This window comes from Panicum hallii, chromosome 1, assembly GCF_002211085.1.
Source record: "Panicum hallii strain FIL2 chromosome 1, PHallii_v3.1, whole genome shotgun sequence".
Lineage (NCBI taxonomy): Eukaryota > Viridiplantae > Streptophyta > Magnoliopsida > Poales > Poaceae > Panicum > Panicum hallii.
Genome location: NC_038042.1, coordinates 32640470 through 32660127, shown reverse-complemented (window position 1 = coordinate 32660127; position 19658 = coordinate 32640470). Strand labels below are relative to the sequence as shown.

Below are 19658 nucleotides of genomic sequence, written 5' to 3'. Positions count from 1 at the left end.
ACACCAACCTGACCAATCAGAACGCGCCGTTCAGCCTCCCATGGATGAAAGGGCCCACCAAGCATGCAACCGACATAAGACTGCGCCAAGTCACCCAAAACCTGTCAGACCCGGGCCCACAGGACTGCGCACATGGCGTACATATCCAAGGATAAGGGATGGGACAAGGCCCATGTCCTACATAAGTTGTAACTACTCGTACAGTAGTAGAACTACTCGCACCGTAGTAGAACTAGTCAGAACAGAAGGAAACAACCCGAAAAGTACTCTAGTAGTACTTCTGAGCTCGTATCTGGCTAGGATTTCCATGTAACCCTATCCCCCAAACTATATAAGGGATGGGATATGGCATACGCCCTACATCAGTTGTAACTACTTGTATCATAGTAGAACTAGTCGGAATAGAAGGAAATTACCCGAAAAATACTCGGGTAGGACTCCTGAGCTTATATCTGACTAGAATTTTCATGGAACTCTATCCCCAATAGACTATATAATGGCGGGCAGGGTCCCCCTCCAAACATCAACACCTAAGTCAATACAAACCATCACACAGGCCATAGAGTATTACGCTCTCGGCGGCCCGAAGCTGTCTAAACTTTGTGTTCCTTGCACCTTCCAGTTCCTAATCTCGGCGACACCCTACCTACAACTCACCACCTCGGGGGTATCCCTCGGCGGACTTGGATGTAAAACACCAACAGAACCTACGTAAGGGCCCACATACCAGTCTCCCGGCCAAAGGCGGTGGCTAGTGGTCGGCCGAACCAGTGGTTCGGCTGAACTACCACTAGGCCCCCTCTCCCCCAGCTTCCACTTGGTGCTTCCTGGTGACATCTAGAAGTCAGTTCTGCCTAGACCCACCTGTTTTCCAGGCCAAAACCCCTTGGTCACAGCTATAAATAGTAGAGGAGGGGGTAAGAATGAGGACACACTGATGAGGACATCACTAGCATGGATACGACCATATTAGTGTCTTCTTGTCCAAAGGTGAATCAACTCTATATCAAGATTAAATTTGGTACATTTGAACAATTAATGCTGCACTATGATTTCTGTGCATTCTCGTTTTCAGAATTACTTGATTGGATAAATCCGTGTGTGCAAATTACATGAAAAATATGGAGGACCAAAGAAATATATTGAGGACCAAACCCAAGTCTTCCCAATGTTCCCCACCAGGCCACCATGTCACTTTTGGTGCAAGAAAAGGAAGAGTCCAAATCCAACACGTTTTGGATATTGGATTCGAACTGCAGGACAGAACCAACTTGTAACGGCTGCCACGACTTCATACGGACACCGATTGGGGAGTTCTTGGACTTCACGGAAAGCTAATAAAGTCTACTTTCATATGGTTCTAGACTCATGTCTATATCTTCTCCGAGGCGGCCGCAATCATTGATTTACTACAAAGACCTTTTCTGTCCACGGTGCTGCGTCACCTGATTTTGGCCCGATGGGGTGTGTATCAAGTGGGGCCCAACAGGGGCGCGTCCTAGGGTTTAGGGACGACCTCCACCACATCCTGGTCATCCTCTACACTCTCATATACCTCCATAGCCACCGCAAATAGATTGGGTTTTGTTTTATTGAAAGTTTAGCTATTGCTTGCTTGTAGACGCGTGTGTCGACTAGACCATCCGTTCTACTCGATTCAGAACCCCACCTTTATGATTTTAGATTGGTTCTTATCTCCATATTTGTGATTGAGTTGCTTGTTCTACTTGTTCTTGCTTGTTCTTCGATTGCTTGCAGGACGAATGCCCTAGTGGTCGGGTGTTGCGCTCCACAAGATCGCGGCAGCCATTGGAGGTAGTGTATCAGTTGCTAAGGCGCAGCATCCTTGGAAGGCTGTAGTCAGGCCATGAACATTGTCTCCATCCACCAATCGAGTTATCCATCCCCTCTCATCAAAAGATTAGGAACAAACCCTAACGGGTTCGCATCAGTTGGTATCAGAGCAAGATTGTTTGGTGAGAGACTTCCAATCCTTCGCTATTTTTATTTTTCCTACAGTCCAGAAAAAGCCAAAAATAGTAGAATTTTTCCCCCCACCGCAATCCTATAGACCCTTTTGAGCCTTTACTAGTACTGCTTAGTTAGGGCTTGTTGAGTTTACTACACACCATTCACTCTCCTCTCTTGTGCTTATAATCTCATTCTTCCGCTTTAGGCTCACCTTAGAGGTTTAGTGCTGCCTAGGTAGTGCTTAGAAAATAGGAAGAGAGTGAGGGGAAGTTGGGTTGGTGCTGATCGACCCCAGCGCTCTTCTCCAGCTTGTACCTCGACGGATGCTTATCAATCATAGTAAGTGTTCATGATTTCCTTTGTGCTTTTGTCTCTTACTTAAGTAATAGTTCTAGTCCCCTAGTTGTTTACGGGATCAATAGTTCACTAGTGTAGTGGATGCTCTATAGTAAGATCGATTCTAGAGTTCGTAAAGGATGGTATAGACGTGATGTCTAGATCAGACTTTACCTGTTGGTTGTGATATATCCCATGGTTGGATGAGATAGGTAGCAGGTGGCGGCAGCCTTGTCTATCAAGCTTAACCCTCCCCGTTCGGGTATATCCCAGTGCTGTATTACTAGAGCTCACCAGGTTTTGTCCTATGGGAAGCCAGTAGCCCGACGTGAACAACTATGACAGATCTATCTTACCTCTGATTCTTAGCCTTAGAAATCCTTTCTACCCCTTTCCTCTATCCAGTGGGGTGTCCTTGGACGAACCTGAGCCTTAGATAATATACACATGTTCCTCAATGGATACAATACCCCGGAATACTCCCGGGTCAAAGCTACAACGGTATTTGTGCACTTGCAGATTAATTTGTGATCATAAAAATACCCAACAATGAGTAGCATTCTGCACCAAACGATCTATGGAGGAGCACTAGAGGGTCCAGCGGGTGCCTTCCTCTTCTTTTCAGCCCGATGAGCCATGATACAATCTTCCTGAGTGATAGCCAAGTTAACCAGCTCATTATAAGTATCTACCTTGATGGGGTTCAAGCGGTCCTTGAGCTTGGTATTAAAGCCTTTGCGAAAGCGATCCCGCTTCTTAGCATCAGTGTCAGCATGATAACCCGTGTATTGACATAGACTATTGAAATCCTGAGAGTACTGAAGTACAGTGGGAGTACCCTAAGTGAGAGCCAGAAACTCATTCAGCTTTCTCTCTATAAGCCCTTCTAGAATTTGATGGGCTATGAAGGCATTCTTGAATTCATCCCAACTAACAACATGATCGGTAGGGAGTATGGTGAAATAATTGTCCCACCAAAGATGTGCGGTACCGCGAAGTTGTTGCACGGTGAAACGGGCCTTGTTTGCATAGTACATTCTACCATAAGTAGAGAAAACTTGGATTCAATAGTGTGGATCCAAGCATCCGTGTCCAAAGGTTCCTCCATTCAGTTAAATAGAGGGGCTGACTGCCCATAAAGTCCCGATAGCCCGCAACTTGAGGTTAGTGGATATTGTGCCCACCCCGCTGATGGTGGTGGTGGTGCTGCTGCTGGAATGCTTGCTATCCTTGGACAATCTGCCGGAGTAGTCAGTTTGGGCAGCCATCACTTCGGCCATATTGGGCGGTGTTGGTGACGGTGGTGGCTGTCCACTACCACTTGAAGTCCCAAAACCATCCGGGGCACCACTTGTCACTCCAACCATCTAAAATGTGCAAGCCTTTCATTAGCTAAGTGATCCACAGTGCTTCCAAGGCTTAATAGGATAAGTGCGGAAAAATTTAGAACTCAAAAGATCATAGATTATGCTGTGGACAGAATAATGCTCTTTACAAGAAAATTCATAACTCCCAGTCTGTTCAACCAAAATTTCTCATCTTTTAGCAGTGATTAGAAATTTTGAGAGTTACAACTTTAGTATTCAACTCAGAAGCTAAATCAATGGTTAAGGTGGTCGAACAATCCATTCCTTGCCTCTCTGTTCTGGCTGTTTTTCTTTTTTTTAGAACCAGATTACTCCTGCTTTTAAGGAAAGCAAATGTTTGGTACAAACTCGACACGACGCTGGGGGTACCAGCTTAACTAGTAAGTTCAAAGAGGACGCAGCCGCGACACACCCCAAACGCTACACACAACTAAAGAACTGAGAACAGACAGAAGGCTAAAGAGAAAAATCATCCAGCGTTTCTTTGCCATGTCTTGACTTGAGGAACTCCTTCATCCAGGTCTCCATCACCTTGCGAAGCTTGTCAAAGCGATCCCTTTTCGCTGGTTTCAACAGGACCCCCCACTTCTGCATTTTAAGAGAGATTGAGTACAGAACATCACCAGGATGTTTTAGAAATTTCTTTTCCATTCTCTTCTTATTTCGAGAAAGCCAAAGCATCCACCAAACTATAGTAAAGGAGAAGAGTTTTAAGATCATAATCAGTACATCCAATTGGGATCCAATCACTGAAAACCTTCGCCAAACTATTCGGGGCCCTATCCCACCCAAGAGCCTCTTTGAAACACATCCAAACAAAAGCCACGATAACGCATTGAAAGAAAATATGGTCTATCGTCTCAGGTTTATTGCAGAGAGGGCATTTCTCATCTCCTTTCCACTTCATCCTTTTCAGCACCACCCCGGTTTGCAAATGCTTATGCAGGGCTTGCCAAACAAACACCCTCAGCTTCATTGGCATTTTGCTTTTCCATATCTTCTGTGCTCTCTTGTCAACAACACCTCCAAAAGTGATGAATTGGTACATTGACTTTGTTGTATACATCCCTTTTGTTTCCAACCTCCAACCGCCTGGTCTTGGTCAGATAAGTGCACCCGTCTAGTTTGTGAAGTAAATTGGTCCATTCCTGAACCTCTACAGCCCCAAAGGTTCTTCTGAATGACACATCCCACTCCTCCCGATCCCAACAGTCACTGACCAAAATATCCCTTGACCGACAGCAAGCAAACAGCTTGGGAATTCTAACTTGAGAGCCATGTGTCAGTCCAAAATCTAATGTTCTCCCCATTCCCAATTGAGAAAGATGATCCTAGATAGAATCTGTCCTTAATTTTCTGTATGCCCTTCCAAAATTGAGATCCCACTTTTCTGCTGCAATTTGCAAAGGGGCGGGAGGACAAATATTTTGCACGAAGCAGATTGCAACACATATCATTCTCATCAGCTGTGACACCCTAGGTGTCAAAATTGTAACACATTAGGAAAGAAATTGGAATGTATGTATTGAATTGAGTGAAATTGATTGAATGTGTGGAAATAAGGACTTATGTGTCATTTTTCAAAAGTATGAGTCCTTTTATGCAAAATATTTGAATTACAAATGTAACTTCCAATTTTACTAGGGGTCAAAATGTAAGAGTGTTAGTCATCATTGCATTACATAAAACTTGCAATTAAGTCCAAAAAATACATGAAATTTAACCTAATAAGGACAAAAACTTTATAAAGTTTGAATTAAGTCCAAGGATTTAAAATAAAGCTCTATCCTTTGAGTTTTTGAATTTGAACCCTAAATAAAAGTTGTAGGGTTTGAAAAGTTCTACAATTCTTATTTTGACCATTTTCTCATTTGGGATATAAAATAGTGAGAAAATCTTGTTTTACATCGGAGACCCTGGAATTTTTGAAATTTACACATCAGCCCCTGCCCCCCCCCCCTCTTCTTCTTCTCCCTCTGCTCATCTCTGTCGTCGTAGGCCGCCACCGCTCACCACCGCTGCAGCTCTGCCGGTGCCACCTCCTGCCTCTGGCAGCTCCCACGCGGCGCCCCCAGGCTGGCCGCCGCCCTAGCCCCTCTCCTCTGGCCTTCTCCCGCGCGCGCCACGCCGCTCTGCCTCTGCCCGAGCACCTCTCGGCCGCCACCTCGCCGCCATTGTGGATAGTGCCCGTGCATATTCCCCCCCCCCTCGCCCTTCTTTTCTGGTCCAAGACCTTTAGTAGCTACCCCTCCCTCCATTTTGCTCTCTCTTGCATTCTCATTTCACCCCGAGCTTCTGAACGCCGTCGCCGCCCGTGTTCTTCTCCGGTGAACCCCCTGTCCACCATGGGCAGACCACCCCAGCCCCTCCCGATCCATGACAGCCCCTCCCATAGCTTCACCTCGACCTTGTGAAGCTCGCCCACCCTTCAATCGACTTCTTTGAGCTTCAGTTTGGCCTTCCGGACACTCGCCAGTGTTCTTCTCCTCCGCCGTCGTTACGGTCACCGTCAGTCACCCCTTTTCCTCTTCGGCGCGTCCCGGCTCGCGCGTGCAAGGATTCCCTGCCGCGTGGAGGCCAGGGACGGGCCGCGCCACTACTAGAAAACGGTCTATCGGTACCAGCACGTTAGTGCCGGTCAAAAACGAGCCGGCACTAACATGCCTGAACAGTGCAAGGCGGGCACGTTAGTGCCGGTTAGAAATCCCAGCCGGCACTAACGTGCCATCCCCCCAACAGTCAGACGGCTGCCACAACGGTCAAAATGCACGTTAGTGCCGGTCGGAATATCTAGCCGGCACTAACTTGGTCAATTACAAGTTAGTGCCGGCTGTTTGCTCTAGCCGGCACTAAACGTACACAGTTAGTGCCGGCTACAGCCACCAGCCAGCACTAACTTGCCCCGTATATACCGGCCACTACATCCCCAGCCCTCCATTTCATTTGGCACTCCTTCTTCCCGAGCCCTCCAACCGAGCTCTTTCATGGCGTGTTACAGGGGAGGTGCTGCCCATTTTTTCCCAAATTTGTGAGGATTTCACCCATCCAAGTGCACCAAAGGTTAGTAGCTTCTTCCACTCTTCTTTTACGGTGTTTATTCTTTGTTTCATTCTTTCTAGATAAAGAAAATAGTGATTTTAAGGTTGAGAAAAAATGAGCATAATTTTCCAATTTGTTCATTAATTTGAGCAAAATAGAATCGATTTGTTACTTTTTTAGAGAAGGTTTTCTAGATAGTTTGACTATGACACATTTAGAGTAATTTTTTTGAATTATTTCACGGGGACATGTGTATATGTTATTATGCAAAATTTTAGGGATTTTAAGGATGAGGGACAATGAGCATGATTCATTAATTTGTTCATTAATTTGAGCAAGGTAGAATTGATTAGTTGCTTTTTAGAGAATGATTATTATATAGTTTGACCATCACACATTTAGAATGATTTTTTTGAATTATTTCATGGTGACATGTGTATATGTTATTGTGCCAATTTATTTTGCTATTTAGTTTAAATTTACTAGATAGGTGGCTTATGACACATTTACATTTTTTTTGAATTACTTCATAGTAACCTATTTTTAGGGATAATGAGCATGATTTTTTTTAATTTGTACAGATGGACCGGCAATGGATGCACGGAAGCCGGAGCACCTCGGCGTGGATTCAGGGTTTAGATTCTTTTCTCAAGGCAGCAATGGCAAATAGGTCGCCAAAGGGTTTAATGTGTTGTCCATGCAGTGTTTGCGAAAATAAAAAGGAATTCCAGAAAATAGAAACTCTATGGAATCACCTGGCCTTGAATGGTTTCATGAGTAACTATAGCCTTTGGACTAAGCACAGCGAAGTTGGAGTTATGATGGAAGATAATGAAGAAGATGACGATGGTGATAACAATCTTCCAGATTGGGCATGGGTTCATGAAGCAGGTGGCTTTCAAGATGAACCAATGGACGAGGGTGAAGCAAATGTTGCACAAGAGGAGCCACCTGACGAGCTAGGTCAGGCGTTGCTTGATGCACAGAAAGACAGTGACACTGTGAAGGAGGCATTAAAGTTTGAGAAGATGTTGGAGGATCACAAAAGGCCGTTGTTTCCTAGTTGCAAACCGGAGCAGAAGAAGTTGGGTACCACGCTAGAGATGCTGAAATGGAAGGCAACTAATGGTGTCACCTATAAGGGATTTGGTGAGCTATTAAAGATTGTAAAGAACATGCTTCCTGAGGGTAATGAACTGCCGTCAACAACATACAAAGCTAAAAAGATGGTTTGCCCTCTTGGATTGGACGTGCAGAAGATTCACGCATGTCTTAACGACTGTATCGCGGCGAATACGAGAACTTGGAAGCTTGTCCTGTTTGTAGCGCATTGCGGTATAAGATCAGGCGAGATGATCCAGGTGATGTTGATGGGGAGCCGGTAAAGAAGAGAGTTCCCGCAAAGTTGGTGTGGTACTTCCCCATAATACCACGTCTGAAGCGCTTTTTCAAAAATAAGGACAACGCTAAGTTGATACGGTGGCACAAAGAAGACCGTAAGGAGGATCACATGATCAGACACCCAGCAGATGGGTTCCAGTGGAGAAACCTTAACCGAGAGTATCCTCAATTTGACAACGACCCAAGGAATATAAGATTTGCTCTAAGTGCGGATGGAATGAATCCGTACGATGAGTTTGGCAGCGCTCATAGTACATGGCCCGTGACCCTATGTATGTTCAACCTTCCTCCTTGGTTATGCCTGAAGCGTAAGTTCATCATGATGCCGGTGCTTATAGAAGGGCCAAAAGAACCTGGCAACGATATTGAGGTGTTCCTGCAACCCTTGATGGATGATCTCTTACTGCTCTGGAAAGAAGAAGGTGTACATGTGTGGGATGAGTATAAACAGGAGTCTTTCAACCTCCGAGCGTTGCTTTTTGTATGCATCAATGATTGGCCTGCACTTGCAAAACTTTCGGGATAGTCGAACATAGGATACATGGCCTGCACCCACTGTTATGATGAAACCGTTAGCATTTATTTGAAACACTGTAAGAAGTGCGTATACATGGGCCATCGCCGATTCCTTCCTACCGATCACCCCCTAAGAACCGAAGGGAAGCATTTCAAAGGAGAGCCCGAAACTCATCGTAAGCCTCTGTTCCGTAATGGAAAGCGTGTGTTCTCGATGATCAAGGATGTGAAGGTAGTATTTGGAAAGGGTCCCGGTAGCCAACCTATTCCGAAGGATGACCAGGGACATGTTCCAATGTGGAAGAAGAAGTCTATATTGTGGAACCTACCTTATTGGCAAGTCTTACAGGTTCGCAACGCAATTGATGTGATGCATCTGTCGAAGAATCTTTGCGTCAACCTACTAGGCTTTCTGGGAGTGTATGGTAAGTCAAAAGACACATTGGAAGCAAGGCGCGACATGTGGATGCTAGTTGGACGACAAGGCTTGCAACCCGAGAAGAGAGACAAAGGACGCCACTATTTAAAACCTGCTAGCTATAATCTGAGTAAAGAGGAGAAGGAAAGCATGTTCGATTGCTTGAACAGTATCAAGGTCCCGTCTGGATACTCGTCAAATATACAGGGCATAATAAATGTGAAAGAGAAGAAAATCCAAAACTTGAAGTCCCATGACTGCCACGTTCTGATGACACAATTACTTCCGGTTATACTGAGGGGTGTTCTACCGGAAAATGTGAGATTGGCAGTTATAAAGCTTTGTGCATTCATGAATGAAATTTCACAGAAAGCAATTAATCCAAATAATCTAATAAAGCTGCAGAAAGACATTGTTGAATGTCTTGTCAGCTTTGAGATGGTCCTCCCACCTTCCTTCTTCAATATTATGACACACCTTCTAGTTCATATTGTGACAGAAATAACTATTCTGGGTCCTGTTTTTCTACACAATATGTTCCCTTTCGAGAGGTTCATGGCAGTATTGAAGAAGTACGTGCGTAAACGTTCTCGCCCAGAAGGATGCATTGCTAAGGGCTATGGAACCGAGGAGGTCATTGAGTTTTGCGTTGACTATCTTCCTGATCTCAATCCGATTGGGCTCCCTGTGTCACACCATGAGGGGCGACTAAAGGGAAAAGGCACACTAGGAAAGAAATATAATGTGCACATCCCTTGTAGTGAATTCAGCCAAGCAAACTTCACGGTTCTTCAGAATTCATCCAAGGTGGCTCCATATATTGATGAGCACATGAATATTATACAGTCTGAAAATCCACAAAAGAATCTTGCTTGGATTACACGCAACATATAAAAACTTTTGACGGCTGGTTCAGATGAAAATTATTGGGCAACAACACAGTTGATCAAGAACTTCAATGGCTGGCTAGGGGACCATCAATCACTGTCCAGCAATACCAAGGGTACGAAATCAATGGGTATACATTTTATACGAGAGCTCAAGACAAGAAAAGCAGCAACCAAAACAGTGGTGTCCGTATGTGTATAGTAAACAGTAATGGAGAAAAGAACAACTACTATGGTGTCATAGAGGAGATATGGGAACTTGAATATGGACCCATAGTTGTCCCTTTATTTCGTTGCGAATGGGTGGCTGGATGTAACATCCCAATTTTCATCACTTTGAAGAAGATGCAAGGCAACTCTCTAAGACCTTCTCCATTAAGCAAAAGCGAGATATTTTCAAGGCAACTCTCTAGATCCTTAGCCACTAAGCCATAGTGAGATATTTTCAAGACAACTCTCTAGATCCTTAGCCACTAAGCAATAGTGAGATATTTTCAAGGCAACTCTCTAGATCCTTAGCCCCTAAGCAAGAATAAAATATTCTCAAGGATCCTTCTCCACTAAGCAAGGGGGGAGATATTTTCCATGGAAGACTCTAGAAATAGTAATAAATAAAATTTTGAAAATGTTAAGATATTTTGGAATTCTCTAGAAGGAGGACACTTGTCCTAATACCATGGCTTCCCTTGACCTATAAATAGAGCCCCCTCCTTGCCATGACATCCACCCATGAGCAAGGTAGATAGGTTGTGGTAGGGCTAGGAGGGTTAGTGCTGGACTAGCCACTTAAAGGCGCGTGTTCCTTCGGGACTTTGCCGCTCCAATAAGGTAAGTGTTTTTATAAGCGTTAGCCTCCTAGTTAAACTTAAGTACTTAGTATATAAGTTGTGATTCAAAAGGACCCGGTACACTAAGTAACCAGAAGCCTCTCAAGTCACCGCACCACGCCCTAATTCTCAGATAATCATAACAGCGCCTACTTCCTTCGCAATAACTTCATCATCCCCTGGAAACCACAAAGTACTCACACCATTGACCTTGGAATAAACCGTCATGCACAGTGCCGGCCGAGATATTTTTCCGCCGCGCACGCTCGCTCTCGCCCGCGCACGCGCGACACGCGGGCCCCACGACGGGACCGCGCACTGCCGCCGGCACCGCGCCGTGCCGCCCACCTCCGTGTCCCCACCTCGCCCACGCCACCGCAGCGTCCTCGCCGACTTTGCCGCCTCGACGCTCGCGCCTTCAGCACCGTCACTGTTTGAGTTGACGGCGAGCTGCCGCAGCCCACGCCGTCGCCCGTCCCCGTGCGACGCCGCTGCTACTCCCCTCGCCTATAAAAGGAGCGAGGCCGTGACGAACTCCATCACCAGCCCAAGCACACCGAGCCGCTTCACTCCGCTAGCTGAACCACTCCTCACGAGCCCAGCTCACTCACGAGATGAAGCCCCAACAGTTGACCCTATTCCTTGAGCTGTTGCACGCCAAGGTGAGATGGCAGGCAGCCCCGACCATTAACTCCGCAATACTAATAAAGGCCCAAAACATCCACCAGGCCGTGAGCACCTAACCCAAATCATTCTATTTAAGTACCAACCAAAACTATAAACCCAATATCTCCTTCATATCAACTCCTATTGTCATTTCCATTTGAGCTTATTTTATAGCTTGCTTGTGTTTGTTTGCCGGTTGTGCCGTTTCCGCCCGTAGATCACGGAGTGACCGAGGAGGAGCCTGCCATGGAGCCAGAAGACCCATACCGTGAGCAGGAAGCCGCCGCCAACGACGCATACGTAAGCGAAGGCAAGTTTCATCGATCCCTACGTGAGCGGTTGCATCCATGTGAGGACGTCTAGTTGTAGCCCTGGTTTAGGATCGATCACATATCGGTGCTTGAGTGATTGAGTGTGCTCATACATGCATATGAGTAGTTATGCATATCTAGAGTTGAGACTAGGATATGAAGGGATTTGGCTGAGGCTAGGGCAGCTGGGTATGCTGGAGCCGGCGCTACCGTGGTGGTAGACTGGCAGGTGAGTGCTACCGTGGAGGTAGGCTCGAGTTGACATGTTGAGGGATGGTTGCTGCCCTGGTGAACCATAAGGACCGAGTTGTTTTGACATCTCACCTAGCTTACTTTAGTACGACCACAGGTTCCGTTATGGGCCGGACTTAGCCTAATCCCACTGGTTAGCCTGACGGTCGTAGGGATGGTTCACGGGTATAGACCATTGGGGTCAGGGCCCGAGGGTTTGTGCGGCCGGGCTGGGGCGTGACCACGACTGGGTGTCGGCTATGTCGGTTGTCCGTTCGGGCAGTCGAGCTTGTGGGTACAGTGTACGACCTCTGCAGAGTGTAGAATCCATTCGAATGGTCCGTGTCCACGGAATGGACAGGCTACGGTGTGGTCCTAACAACTAGTGAGCTACCTACTGTGGGTTGTGTCGGGAAGAAGGGCGTACCATGAGTTGCATTGCATATGCATTGTGGTTAATGTGAGTCATGCATGACATTCCCCTCCCGTAGGGTGAGGTGGATCTTGCTGAGTACTCTTGTACTCAACCCTGGTTGATTTTTCTCCAGAGGATCCCGACTTTGTTCCAGAAGGCTGTGAGTAGATCGTGTCCGCACCCAAGCTGGTCGAGTGGAGTCGTGATGGATGAAGAGCTAGTCCTCCATGCCGTCATGATAGTCACTATCCTATGTTTGAGTTGTGTAGCTCTGTGTTGTCGCATTACTCCTCGTGTACTTGTAGAATAAAGCTCTGTATGACTCTGGACTCCACTTGATGTAACATGTATTATGCCGGAGACTTTGTTCGGTAATTAATACATGGTTTAGCATTGATCTTCGGGTCGAGGCGCTTCACTGGAGGAGGCGTAACGAAGGACCGGTATGGGACGACCATAGTTGACTTTAAAAAGATTGGATATAAAGATGAACCATTTGTTCTAGCCAAGGATGTGACACAAGTGTTCTATGTGAAGGACATGTCGAGCAAACCGAAGAAGAAGTCAGATAAGACGCCTGAAGCAGACAAGGCTGGAAATGAGTCGAAACGGCACATAGTTCTTCCAGGAAAAAGAAAAGTTGTTGGAGTTGAGGATATTTCGGACAGTTCGGAAGATTATGACCAGATTGATGACCTTCCTCCATTCTCAGTTGACGTTGACCCTAGCATCCTCTTATCCAAAGAGGACACACCTTACTTACGCTGTGATCACGCTCAAGGCACTTTCGTCAAAAGGAAGATTATCAATGTTCCAGTAGATAATGATAATGAGTAGTAGTTTTATATAAATTATGTATTGAATTCTCTCAATTAGTGATGTAATGTAACGCACCGCATCGTATTTATCTCAATTCTTGATACTATTTCTCCAATTATGACATAATATCATCTTCAGATAATATTATATTTTTGCATGGTATAAATATTATTTACATTCACTAATTTTGCATTACTAGAAGCATTGAAACATTAAATTACAAACAAATAATCAAGTAATATGCGAATTGATTACATCATTATATAGGCTACTATTGAAAAGTTTTTTGAAGAATTTTGCATGGATCAAAATGAAATGTTTTTGATTTATTATGAATAACAGAAACATATACACATATAAACCCTTTACGCTACACATAATTGATAATGGTTGCATATTCGTTAATTTACTTCAATTACTATTATTATTGTGTACATATAATTACTATAATTATTGTGTAGCTAAAAAAAGATATAAATTTTTGTTATATTATTCTAATTATTAATCCTATTATGAATAAATTTATGAATACTACAAATTTAGTGTAAATGGGAATTGGCGTGGCCAATTCCCGCGCGCATGGTACACGTTAGTGCCGGCTGGTAACACTAGCCGGCACTAACTTGTCCATCTGACGTCACGTGGGCGTGTTAGTGCCGGCTGGTACTACCAGCCGGCACTAACTTGAGCACGTTAGTGCCAGCTAGTACTACCAGCCGGCACTAAATTGTCCATCTGACGTCACGTGGGCGCGTTAGTGCCGGCTGGTAATGTCAGCCGGCACTAACCGCGCCATCCCCCCAACAAATTAGCCCCTTCGCCCATTCAGATCGACGTCGCCCCCAACTTACCCGCCGCCCCGACGTCCTCGTGCCATTGCTGCCGCCGCCCGAAGCCCCGGCCGCCGGCGCACCTTGTCGTCCTCGCGCGCGGCCCGTTCCGCGCAGCCCGGCCGCCCGGCTGCCCCTGCCGCCTCGGGGTCCTCGCGCCACTGCTCCGCATCCTCGCGCCCCATTGCTGCCGCCGCCCGAAGCTCCGGCCACGGCGCACCTCGTCGTCCTCGCGCGCGGCCCGTTCCGCGCAGCCCGGCCGCCCGGCTGCCCCTGCCGCCTCGAGGTCCTCGCGCCACTGTTCGGCGTCCTCGCGCCATTGCTGCGGCGCCCGAAGCTCCGGCCCCCGCCGTCGACCCCTCCCTCCGGACCTCCTCCTCGCCCTCCGATCGCAAAAACGGATTCGCGGTGAGCACCTTGTCCTCTACGGGACATTTTTCAAGTTTCCATAGATGCATCACCTTACATTGCAGTGAGTCATCAACTGATGCAAGGGTCCCGGTAGCCAATCCATATATTTTCGAACTTGATTTCCCAAACACATTCTGCACATAAGCATTTGATCATGTGTCAAAAGAATAAAAAGAATGAGGAATCACATGGGATTGTTTTTGTTTATGCTAATTGACTATTCTGTTCCTGATAAGTTTAGGTCAACTTGTTGAATTTGTCTTGGGGATAAAAGGACCATAGATGACTGAATGGTTAGGAACTTATCAAAGTATCGCGGAAGCAAAGATACAAACAATCAGCTGGCCAAGATTAGCACTAACTAATTTTCAAAATGATCAATTCAAGTGCTAACTAAGAGGTAGGCAGATAAGACTGAAATCTTACTAGAGCTTACGGGCAGTTTAAAGCATTACAAAAAATCATGGACCAAGCAAGCAATGATTGTCTAATCACTGGAACTGTAGCATGAGAAAGATATCAAGATTAATTCACCTGATCAGTGAAAACCGAGCATTCTGATTATGTCCACTTGAAGCTGTTGATGGAGCTGTAGCTGCAGCTACTGAATTGACCTGCCTGCACAAAAGAGCAAATCCAGACGAGCAAACCAAGATGCTGATAATGCACCATTTAACCAACTTACTAATTAGCCAATTCACAAGAGGCAAGCTCTGAACAAAAAGCACATAAGTGTTGCTGTTGTAGCTCGAGTTAGCTGATATAAAAACAAAGAGTTGCTAGCTAATGGAACAATGCAACTACAACATAATGGCCTGACAGAGCAACAGATGATTAAATTAACAGTGCAAGGAAAAATCTACAGGCCATACATGGGGTTAAATAAAAAACCAGACAACTTCTATGCAAGACAACTCGAGTAACAGATCATTGTGGAAAAAGTAATAAATAGTACCTCATGTGGTTAACTTCTGTTGCTGGATGAGCTGCAAAAACAAGTTAAGCAATACCTGCACTTGTCACTGCTGATTACCTGTGTGAGCTGCTAATCGACCAAAAGCTGCTGCAGTAGAAGACAAGCAGACAGAGACCGAGCTGCACCTATCATTCAGGTAAGCTATTATTTCTTCTGATGAAAAAAGGCATGTCTATAAATCAACATGCTTCCTCTTAAGCTCTTGATCTGAGTTATCTATTCTCTATTGTATTTACAACCTGACCCTAAGAACTGGAATCTATTCTCAAGCTTGGTCGCACTAGTAAGATAATCTGAAAATTAGTTTTATTTTTGAAGTTTTCAATTTTGAAATATATAAAGTTCTTGTATTTTAATATTGCATTTGCATTCTCATATTGGTTATGCATATAAAGAAATCGTAGCTGGGTTAGTGTGGTAAGTACCAATACTACATTGAGCGTTGAGATAGAGCAATGTGGTTGCATCCCTCACTTCTTTTCTTGGGGATATGTGGGCAGAAGTGAAGTCATGCATTGCATTGCACCTTTTACATTTGTATTATAAAGTAATGTTGTGATGTATGTACTTGTTCATCTTGCTACTCAATAAACTGATTTATTATAGTAGCTCTTTATAATACTGCTTCTTAAATTGATGTATGTACTTGTTCATCTTGCTACTCAATAAACTGATTTATTATGGTAGCTCTTTATAATACTGCTGCTTCTTAAATTGATGTTTAAATAATATATTATTTAAATGGTTTGGTTGAACCAGTTTGCTTGCTGAGGTTTCCATAAACCTCACACATGTTTTCTCCTCTTCAGGTTCTTGAGCTAGAGGGTGCTTCATTGGATGGTAGTAACAGCACGTGTGCACACTTTTCGATATGCATACGTTCTGGATGGATGAGTTGTAATAAAAATATTTGGATGTGAAGTCTTGCCTTTTGTTTTAACTAGATGGTTTATATGTTGCTTCCGCTTGCTCTTTTGTTTAGTTCCTTCTTGTTACTAGTGCCGCGTGAAGAATGTCCTGATGAATCAACATATCTATGTCATATTATATTAGTCAAATACAGTCATATCCACATAATCTATTCATTCGTCATCAAATTCCATAGGGGAGACGCATGGAAGAACTCTTCTAGTATCTTGCAAGTTGCTCCTTATAGGGTATGTGCACATGAGCACTTCTGTGTAAGTGGCACATGTATATCTGCCCTATGTAGTCTAGTGTGTAAGGGCCCACGTAGTTTAGTCCAGAATTATTTGTGAAAGCTATTCAGTCTGAGACGCACTGGCCCCGATTCGCACACGGGAGACCCGAGCATGGAGGCGGGGCAGGCCGGGCCGTCTACCTCGCGCGGAGAGGCGTCTGTTAATTGTTACTAAATAATTCTTTTCTGTATATATAAATTCAGGAATTTGTTTTGTTCAGTTGTAAAAGATATTAACTTATTCTGGATCTAAATAACCATGTGAGCATTTATTAGTGGGAACGTGTGTACAATATTTTTGCAAATACATACATTTTATTAGTACTAGAAAATACTTAATGTTTTTTTATTGTTTCGGGTAGTGGAAATGGATCCTACGGACAACCAAGACGAGTTAATGCACGAGCTCATTTGTGGTAGTACTGGGCACATAGCTCCAGAGTTTCATGAGGACGAGAACGATGGCAGCCAATTTTTAAACTTGCATTATCATGGCGGCGAGGAGCAAGATATTAGTGGGGAGGAAGAAGAAAATGTCGAGGAAGCCGAGGTATGAAATTTAGTGATTCTTTCATGCATCAGGATAAACGTTTTGTCAATACCTGCCGCGACGTCCACTAGTTGCTAGCAACCCGCTTGATAAATTTGTGATTCTTTCAGGCATCAGGATCGACGAAGCCTAAACGGAAACGTGGCTCCAAGAGGAAGATGGTAGGATGTACGACCATCACGGAGATCAACGAAGCAACCGGCGAGCCACTAGCCCCTGGTCAAATTAAGACGACCTTTGTAAATCAATTGGGATATCTTGTTAGGGAGAACGTCCCCATAAAGTACAAGCTTTGGAAGAGAAATAAAGTCTCCGATCGACCTGAAGATATCGTGCCAGATTCAGAGAAAGATTTATTATGGAAAGAGGTGTCGTTGCACTTCAACTTTCCCCCAGGCAAAGCTGACAAAGTAAAGGGATGGGCATTTAAGAAGATGGCAATTCAGTTCGGCTCGTTCAAGAAAAAATTGGTGGCAAACTTTGTCAACAAGGGCCTCACACCAGATTTTGATAAAGTCTGGAAGAAGCAATGAGAGTGGTGGAATGAATTCGTGAATTACAAGCACAGTGCTGACAGCATGGCAGCCTCGATTCAAGGCAAAATGAATGCTAGCAAAAAGATAAACTTCCATAGACTTGGGCCTGAAGGTTATAAGGTTGCTGTTCTGAAATGGGAAAAGATGGAAAATAATTTAATTGCAAAAGGAATCGTACCGCAGACCTTGAGTTGGCCCAAACGAGCAAGGTATTACTTCTATGCTCATGGAGGCACACTAGACCCCGACACTGGAATGTTTGTGACTAGCGACGTACTAAGAGAGGCTGCCCAAAGACTTGACGATGCAATGAGGCGTACGGAAGAAGGAACCTTCCAGCCCAACAGAGAGAATGACGAGCTGACTTACGCTCTTGGGAATGCGGAACACACTGGACGGACCCAAGGCGTGGGCGTAGTTCCATGGAAATATGGCTTTTCCGGAGATCTCGAAACCTACCGAAGCCGATGCAGAAGCAAGGCAGTAGTGGCAGAGAAGATCTGTAGCCTAGAAAACTGGATAATGTCACTTGAGGCAGTAGTTGGGCAACGCTCGGACCAACCAGCTGCCAATGTGGAGTTCAGCACCCCTTCTCAGCGTCGTAGCAGTGTTGCTTCCACAGAGCACCCTACTTTGGGTGCCGACAGGACGAGGGACCCCATCGACGACATCCCCGTTAGGACCCAATGTGAGCTTTTGGTTCTTTATGGGAAAAAGCTCAAAGTTTGTGCTGAGGGTTATGCGGAAGTCCAAGAAGAAGGCAGGACAATACATTGCCAGCCAATTCCTGAAGGATTCGCCAGAGTCTTTGTTGACCGAATTACTGAAGAACGCTGAGAAGACTTGGACCTCCTGATCCCTATAGGTCCTGAAGAAACAGAACTACAACATGCCGTACACACATGGATTGCATGGCCAAAGCGCGACATAAGATTGGTGCAAGCAGCCACAGATTCCGCTCGGTGATCAAGGCAAAGATCACCAACACCAGCTGATGACAGGAATCCTAGTGTTGGCCCACCTTCTCCACCGCCTGCACGGGACCCCAGCATGGATCCGCCATCACCAGCCGCACAAAGCGAGCCAATTTCGGCATCATCACCAGCCGCACAATAGAATCAGAGTCAGCGACAGAAGGCATACACGGTACTTTCGGTCCAGCCATCTCATAAGCAGCAAAGAAAGAAGAAAGCGAAGGCTCCAGAAGAGAAAGAGGCAGAAGTATCGTTTGAAACCTTCTTGCTGAAGCGCAAGCTACTGAGGGAGGCTGCGAACAAGAAGCCAGAAATAGATCCGGTTGCGAAGGCACACTTCATTAAACACTTCATTAAAGATCCCACCAAGGAGAAAGAAAGGGAGTCGGATTATGATCGGCAGATCAGAAAGTGCTACAACAACCCCAAGAATTGACGGATCAATGCAAAGACCGTTCCCCAGCTCGGAGAGCAGTCCAAACAATCGATCCCTCCATTGATAGTGCCGCGTGAAGAATGTCCTGATGAATCAAGAGATCCGTTGACCATGGCTGGGATGATATTGCAAACTGATCTAACATGGGCTCAGTTGCTTGGGGAGGCCCTACAGAATGCCCGCGGCAGGAAAAAGTTTGTACTTGGTGAACCTTTGATATGGCCAGAGTTGCTACCATTCCTACCAACGAGAATGGCCGAGTTACACAAATGGTATGCCGTGCAATCTAAAGCTAATGAATTAGAGATGTTCCCAGCCGGATTAAAGATGAGCATTTCTGGCGGGGGGCAGATGATGTATATATCGAGTTTGAAGCACTTTACGATTTATACCATCAAGATGCCCTTCACAAGTCCCTCGTGAGTGTATGGTGCATGTGAGTATTGTCTCTCGTTTCATTATTTTTAGCCTTGTGTGTTGACTGATCCCCGTTTTTCTTGTGTCCCGTAGGTCAAAAATTCAAATTTGCCGAAAAAAGAA

At 45.3% G+C, this 19658-nt stretch overlaps 1 pseudogene; it reads left to right on the top strand.

Moving 5' to 3' along the window:
• Positions 1–7399: 7399 nt before the first annotated feature.
• On the top strand, positions 7400–12933 carry LOC112879055 (annotated as a pseudogene).
• The last annotated feature ends 6725 nt before the right edge of the window (positions 12934–19658 follow it).